Source organism: Hemitrygon akajei, chromosome 8, assembly GCF_048418815.1.
Source record: "Hemitrygon akajei chromosome 8, sHemAka1.3, whole genome shotgun sequence".
Classification (NCBI taxonomy): domain Eukaryota; kingdom Metazoa; phylum Chordata; class Chondrichthyes; order Myliobatiformes; family Dasyatidae; genus Hemitrygon; species Hemitrygon akajei.
This window is the reverse complement of record NC_133131.1, coordinates 147577901-147586362: the sequence shown is the minus strand read 5'-3', so window position 1 is coordinate 147586362 and position 8462 is coordinate 147577901. Positions and strand designations below refer to the sequence as shown.

General features: G+C 38.9%; 1 long non-coding RNA gene across 1 annotated transcript; it reads left to right on the top strand.

The window, feature by feature from the left end:
- Window positions 1-1910: 1910 nt before the first annotated feature.
- LOC140731476 (uncharacterized) lies at window positions 1911-5525 on the top strand. Its single transcript, XR_012099850.1, has 4 exons — window positions 1911-1978; window positions 2105-2175; window positions 4559-4637; window positions 4752-5525. It is a non-coding gene; the product is annotated as an uncharacterized lncRNA (long non-coding RNA).
- The last annotated feature ends 2937 nt before the right edge of the window (window positions 5526-8462 follow it).

Here is an 8462-nt window from a genome sequence, read left to right as displayed (position 1 = left end):
AATAGAGGGACAGTGCATCCTGTGGAAGAACTGTGGATAACTCATAGCGCACGGTTAATGAGCTTTCCTGGTGTGGTTTTAATTGTCCCAAAGGGGTAGAGAGGACTTTTCTCCAGTACTTTTCCTCAAATGTTTGTTTTTTTTTCGCTGTTGCCGCTCACACAAGGTTGGCATGGCTGTGGAATCTTGGGGCTGAGAACAGTGAGGAAGTGTCCGGTTATGATCGTTCCGCCATCATGCATGGACGTGCTCAATGAAAGATAAGTTAGCACCTTGCTTGCCACTTCCATATCTACATCTGGAAGTTTTCTCTCCCGAACAGCTATGAGGATCTGGGAGGCCAGGACGTTGGCGTGCCTCAAAGTGGCACCAATATTTGCCAGTTTTACTAGGAAAGGAATTAAAATGGGTGCAATGGGAAATTAGAAAAGCTTGCAGTGGGATTAAATGTGTTGCTACAACACAGAAATAGGCTCGTTGGCCTATATCATGCTTGATTCCCAGGTTGCTAAGGATTATTGCCTAGGCCTAGTTGTAGAGGTCCGCAATTCATATTGTTGCTGGCATTAAAAATGAAGGACCCCCCTCACCCTCGATAAAAACAAATTTTAGTCCTTAAATATGCTTTAATTCACCTTAAACCTAAATCATTACCTTAAAAAAAGTCTTCATTCTAATTAGCATTTTTATATCAAGCATGTTTCTCTGTCAGAACGATGTCTTCTCATGATAACAAATTAGTCTCACTGGCAAGGAGCACACAATGGCAGCCAAAATTAGATTAAAACTGAAATCTAAATATTAGGATGAGATTCCTACCTACTTATTATAACACAATAGGAGGCTATTTATCCTACCAGGGTCCATGCCAGTTCCCAACAGAGTAATTCTGCTAATCCCATTATTCTTCCTTATTCCATGTAGCCCTTCTATTTTCTCTCAAATACCCACCAACATTGTTATCTTTTCCAGTAAGGTTAATTTACAACCGCTGGTTAACCTACCAAAACAGCATTGGCATCTGCCTTTCATAACAATGCACCTTGCCGTTTGAATGTGCAGGCCGCAGTGTAATCACATTTGTCACAATATAATCAACAAGACATATACTGTTTAAAGCCAAAGTTTGTTAGAAAGAATTGGTGTAATGTAAAAGCATTATGGCAGTCTCTCTAAATGTATGGTTAGTATTCATACAATTGTACACGAAAGAATGTTAGCTCTAAGCACGAAAAACACTGAAAGCACCCAAAGGTCTTTTAGAGCATTGTGCATGAGGCTACTAACACTTTTAATCTCCTTCCAAATCCATTGCCATTCTAACTTGCACAAATATCGCAATTTCTTCATCCATCTCTGTGTCGAGAATTTAGAATTCCTTTCCGTAATATCTCTCTGGAAGTAACTTTCTTAAAAAGATGGTAGCAATTCAAGAATCAGGTCTCAGTAAAATTGGAGGTAATCAATAGTATCATCTGCATAAGAACACAAGGACAAAGAAATAGGGACAGGAGTAGGCTATTTGTCCAGTTTCATCATTTCAATATTATCATGGTGAATTTTCTGTCCCATTGTCACTCGAAGTTCAAAGTAAATTTATTATCAAAGTACGTATATGTAATTAGGTGACCATTGAGTATCATTTTTTATTGTTAAAGTGCATTTATGTATTCACATTGGTAATACTAAAATAGCTGCCTGTGCTTTTAAGAGAAAATGGTGATGTCATTTTGCATGGGTGGAGCAGAACAAAGAGTTGCCTTGTTCTAGAAGGGACAGTGTTCGAATGGTTTTCCCAGGTTTGGTGAGGAAAGGTGAGTAATATTTGATAATATCTGTGTAAATTCAGTTATACTTGTTTGTAAATCTAGAATATCAGTAATTTGATGTGTTTTACATGTGGATGCTTTAGATTTTCATGAGTAAATTGATCAGCGCTGGATAGCGTGATTGTGAAGTTCCTTAATTGACCTGCTAGGTTAGTCCTTTTAGTAATTCAACTACAAGGCAATATTTTGTAAAAGTTTATTTGTCTCTTTATTGTTTCATGACTGAATGTAAATGTAACAGAGTAATGTGAATGTGTTAATCTCTGTTCACGTAGTGTGAGTGAGGAGAACTCATTTCAAGGTCAAGTCTACATGTGTTTGGAAGTTGAGCACGTGTGTACCAAATGTGAGTGTATCTTTTGGTTAAGATGAGATGTATTAATTCATACTTTTTAATGTTGTGTGTGAGGTACAGGGTTGGTGTTATTTGGAATTGCCACTACCATATTGGTTTTGTATATTTTGTTTTAGTTATTTTCATACGCATACATAGCAAGGGTGTGGTCTGAAGTTAAACTGAGGTTGTACTAGTGGTAAACACAAGGAAATCTGCAGATGCTGGAAATTCAAACAACAACACACACAAAATTCTGGTGGAACACAGCAGGCCAGGTAGCATCTATAGGAAGAAGCACTATTGACGTTTCGGGCCGAGACCCTTCGTCAGGACTAACGTTAGTCCTGACACACACTTTGTGTGTGTTGCTATCCCTGAGGGCAGAAACTTGAAAAGATCCAGCACTCTGAGTGGAGAATTTCCATCTAACTTCACTTCTAAATGCTCTGACCCCTTAGGATAGTGAGCATTTGTTCCAAACTCTTCGCGCAAGGGAATTAAAGATCAATTAGCTCTATTTGTCACGTGTACATTGAAACATCAATATACACAGTGAGATGTGACTTTATGTCAATGACCAACACGGTCCGAGGAAGTGCTGAGGGAAGCTATAAATGTTGACGTGTTTTTGGCAGTAACGTAGCATACCCCTCAGTTACTAACACTGATCCTAACCTGTCGTCTATTTGAAATGCAGGAGGAAACCAGAGCACCCAGAGGGAACCAAAACGTTCATGCAAGAATGTGCAAATTCCTTCCAGACAGCAGTCCGAATTGAACCTCCATCAGTGATCACTGACACCGTAAATCATTATGCTAATCACTATGCTACAATAGCAGGCTTCCCTATTGAACGTTTTAAGAATTTTGAATACTTAATTATAGAACATGCTGGTTTGTCCATCAGTATCATAACAAGAATACTTGGTTTAACAATTTTGTGTCTAGAAATCAGTCGGCAAAGAACCAAACTATTTAGCTCTCAACGTGGTTAGATGGAATTTGGGAAAGCAACAGACGTCCTTCTACCCATCTCTAAACCAGGTGGTAACTTCTTCACGTTTAAAGACAAACTTAAAATTCACTGACCCAAACCACCAACTGTTTCTCTTTCACTCACCATAAATGCTGCTTGATTCCTCAAACATCCCCAGAGTTTTTCTGCTTTTCTCAAATTCACTGGATTCTGTTTTTGAAAAAAGTGTGTTTGTTCTTGTTTAAGACTCCATCCAAGCTATATCAAGATGGAGTTTGATATAGCCTCAGGGAAATCATTTAACACAAAGATATACATGCCTTCAAAACTGCAGGAAGTTTGAGTTGAATAAAATGGCTTTCACTTTCATTCACTTAAAAAATAGCAGTATTATTACAATTTAGAATTAAATACGCACTTCTTATTCTCAAATATCGTTCCAGTTGTTAGTATCTTTTGAGAAAATATTTGCCATTGTGTATTACTATGTTAACCTTTTTTTCAGTTTTGCAATGTCATCTGTCAGAGTGTAGTTACAGTCTTAGGCCATTAGAAAACTGTGGAACAGATGTTTTTATTAAGGATTTCCAAAAACTGTAGCATATTTTACATATGCGAAATGAAAATATATTTATCAATTGACTATTAACAATACCAGAAGTAACATACTGTTGTATCATTATTGTTAATTAAAGCCCTGATTTAACTAAGCCATTCCAATGTAATCAGTGGGGGGATCTCCTAAGTATTTTCCTCAACACTGTCCTTTCACCATCCTGGGCAAAAGAATCAATCCTTCTAAGACAACTGGTGACTTAACAAATGTGAAATGTGATAAAATTGCAGATAAAATTATTAGCTGAATACTGTACATGAGGGCATCAGAAGATTACTTACTTATTTCCACTTGGAATAATTTACTTATTATTATTTAATTATTTATGGTTTTATATTGCTATATTTCTACACTATTCTTGGTTGGTGCGACTGTAATGAAGCCCAATTTCCCTCGGGATCAATAAAATATGTCTGTCTGTCTGTCTGTAAAACTTCAGCACAGTTTCTAGGAAAGCTCCAACTGGTAGAAAAAAAATCACAACAAAATAAACTTGCAGGTTTTAATTTACCTTCACAGTGAGCACTTCCTTGAGCTTCAGTGAGTAAAGATACTATTCAAGCATTAAACATCATTGATAAAGTATTAATGAGTTAGAATCCCCTAAAATGATGCTTGAAATGTTCCAAACTTTTCCTCTATCTTTCCTTCTGCCAAAGATTGTCAATAGTGATTTGTTAATCTTTGGTGATGAAATGTATCAACAACACGTTCATGGGAGAATATTCAGCATGGCCCGCAATCTCTTTTCCTACAGTTTCAGTTAAGTTTTTCAGCTTCTTTATTGCTCTTGTCCCTAGGCATCAAACCTTGAGAAAGACAGAAGTAAATGAAGCCCTGCAAAGGCAAGACTCTGGCATGCTTGCACTCTGAAGACAAGTTTGTATTTGTTTATTGTTATATTTTGCTTTTACAAGGGTTGTTCTTTGATCACAGCTTACAAAGACAATTGCTATGTAGAACACGGGCATTTATTATCATCTTTCCATCTAGTTTACAGACAAAAGTTACAATACAACTGGCGGTGAGAGCTGAAAATCTGTGCCAGATGCATTAGTGGATTTTCTGTTCCTGGAATAACAAGTTCTCTTCATACTGTACAGCAGCTACTATTGGCAGGAACTATGCCTGGGCCATCACCTATCATTCAGAGCACTTGCTGCTACACATGGGCCTTAACTGTTTCTTAAAATTCAGCTAGATTTCAGGCTGAAGTTATTTTAAATGTAAGACTCAGAAAAAGGCATTTTCTCCTTGAACTAAAGGCTTTGTTCTAGCTTTCCCGCTGAGAAAACGTTAAAGCTCATTTCCCTTTTGAAAGTAACACAAAGATTTCTGGAGGATACTGCTACGATGAGGCCACTCTCAGAATGGAGGAGCAGCACCTTATATTCCATCTGGGTAGCCTCTATGTCAGGGGTTTCCAACCTAGTGTCCACAGACTGCTCAGTTAATGGTAGGGGTCCATAGCATAATACAAAAAAATTAGGACCCCAGCTCTCTAACCTGGTAGCATGAATATCAGTTCCTCTAACTTCCAGTAATTTATCCCCTCTCCAGCTTCTCTCTATATCTATTCCCCATTCTAGCTATCCCCTTACCCCCTTCTCTTCTCATTTCGCTCTCATACCCTTCCTATTTCCCTTTCTCCCAAGGTCTGCTGTCCTCTCCTATCTGGTTTCTTCTTCTTCTTCAGCCATTTACCTTTCTGACCTATCATCTCCCAACTTCTCACTTCCTCCCCATTCCCTTTCCCTTCACTTGGCTTCATCAATGACCTTCCAACCTGTAGTCCTCTCCCTCCCGCCACCTTCCTATTCTAGCTTCTTTCCCCTTCCTTTCCAGTCCTGATGAAAGGTCTCGGCCTGAATTGAGTATGCTCTTTCATGGCAACTAACAAGATTAAGCTTTCACTTTTGCTGGCCTGGTTTAAGTCTAAAGCCATTCACTTATTCACAACTGAATTTGTATTAGACATTGGTGAGGCCAAATTTGGACATATAGGACATAATGGAAATAACATTGAAAAGCTATAGAGAAAGTCTACAAGGATGTTGCTGGGTCTGGAAGACCTGATTTATATGGAAAGATTGAATAGATTAGGACTTTATTCCCTGGAACATCGACGATTGAGAGGAGATTTCATAGAGGTATACAAAATTATGAGGGTTATAGAAAGGGTAAATGCAAGCAGGCACTGTTTGGGTGGGTTCACAGCAAGAGATCAAGGATTAAGGGTGAAAGGTTTAAGGAGAACATGAGGGGAAACATCTTGACTCAGAGGGTCGTGAGAGTGTGGACTGAGCTGCCAGCTCAAGTGGTGCATGTGAGCTCAATTTCAGCATTTAAGTGAAGTTTGGATGGGTAGATGGATAGTAGAGGTATGGAGGGCTATGGTTCCAGTGCAGGTCGATGGGAATAGGAGGTTTAAATGGCTTGACATGGACTGGATGGGCCGAAGAGCCTGTTTCTGTGCTATACTTTTCTATGACTCTAATTAAATTCTGAACAGTTTTAATCAGACTGGCTAAAAAAAAATCACAATGTTATTTATTAAATCCAGAAGTACAGCTGGTACTGCTGCCCCTCTTTTTTTTATTGCCCATGATTCTTGGAGGTTGTCAGTTCTGTAGTAATTTTTTTGCAAATTTGCAAAGACAAATAACATCTCTCATCTATGCAAGCAGTTCTGTGAGATGTGTTACATTTTGTTCTTTCAAATGTTCTTTTGCTCTCTCAGTTATAAAATCATACAATTTTTACATTGTACCTCTGCCTATTCTTTGAAAATAGCATTCATAGTGACATCTCATTGCTATTTAAGGTTATTTATTTCTCTATTTTTTCAGGACTATTATGAACTCTGTTTTTCTGGTAATAGTGTTCTGAAATGTGTGAATATATTTCTCTTTATTTCTTGTTTGGTAATGATCTTAAATTTACCCTTTGCAATATCCAATGGGGAGAACTCTCCAACATTGTAACATGTTGTCATTTTGAATCCTTCTAACAGAATTCATCTCACCTCATACTTATTCTAAAATGTATTTCTATTGCCCTTGATAAATGCCCCATGTAATTGTTCACTGTGTCAATCTACTTTTTACAAATAAATTTCTATATGTATTGTATTGAAAATGTCACCTGCTTGCACATTCTTGAACGCCATCTTCTCTCCGTGATCTAAGAGATTGACATAAACCTTCAGACTGTCACTTGCTTTCACCATGTTGTTCTTGATTCCCAACACTCTGTAGTGCCACCTTCAACGTCCTCCATGGACGGTACTACGCTATGGTGTCTCGCACTGAAACCCTTCTACTTCTCTACCTGTAGTTCTAGCATACAGTGAAATGCGCTGTTTACGTCAAATAAAATCAGCAGGGATTGTGCCGTGCAGCCTATTGCATGCCCACAACTCATTAACCTTTTAGAATGTGAGAGCAGAACTGGAGCACATGGAGGAAAACCAAGAAGTTATGGGAAAATCATAAAAACCTCCTTACAGACAGTGGCAGGTATTAAATCCAGATCCTCCAGGCTGGTGATGCAAATCAAATGCGCCACCTCTGATATGTGGTGCTCCAGTACAAAATTCAAAAACAATGGCTGCAGAGGACTTGTAGGAAAATGGACATTTTGCCAGGTACTGCTGCTTCATCTTCTCTGTGTGGATAGATCATTTGGCAACCTCATTAGATACTGCATGCACGAGGAAATCTGCAGTTGCTGGAAATTCAAACAGCACACACAAAATGCTGGTGGAACACAGCAGGCCAGGCAGCATCTATAGGAAGAAGCACTGTCGACGTTTCGGGCTGAGACCCTTCGTCAGATACTGCATGCTATGGGGACATTTACGTTCCACTAGAATATGATAAACAGTGCTGACCTGCACTTTGGACCCTTATTGAAACCCAATTCTACGAGAAGGCCATCTACTACAAACTAACCTCAGAGCCACTGAGGTCTGTTCTGTATGGGTGTACAACCTGAACAGCTATGGTTGCTCCCAGTTCGAAGCAGACCATTTCCAGTAGAATGATGTTATTGGGCACCTGCTTAAAAATTTGAACCAGCCACTTGCAACTTGCATCGGAAGAAGTCTGCTGACCTAATGCTCCAAAAAGCAATCCACCTGATCTTCATTGGCCTGATCATTCTCAGACCCATGATAGCCAAGACACAAGTGTTTGCAGATAATGGAATCTGGAGCAACAAACAGGAAATCAGTGGTCCAAAGAGCATAGGAGGAAGGGGGAGGGGTTGTGGAAGATATCATCAATGCTTTGAGTCAAAATACGTCTTGATACAGTGTTTTGATCCAAAATGTTGACACATTGACAATTCCTTTCCCTCTATAGATATTGAATCAAGCATTGAGCTCCTCCAGCAGATGTCCTTGCAATTGTGACATCCAACTGGAAATCTACCTGCAGTACAATCAGAACCATCACTCTTCAGTCTTTCTTCAGGTAGCCTTAGCTCAATGATAGCTCCTGCTGCTTTGGCCAAAGGTCTCTGATTCCTGTGATTCCTAAGAACTTGGGCCATGCATCTTTGAAGGACTTCTAATGTTTAGTTGTGCAGCTTCATTCTATCCTTGTGGTGCAGTGTAATATATCATGTAAGTGTATTATCAGAACTGTATGTGTCATTGCTATGATGCTGATATAGGTGTGAACATCATCAATAGCCTATTCT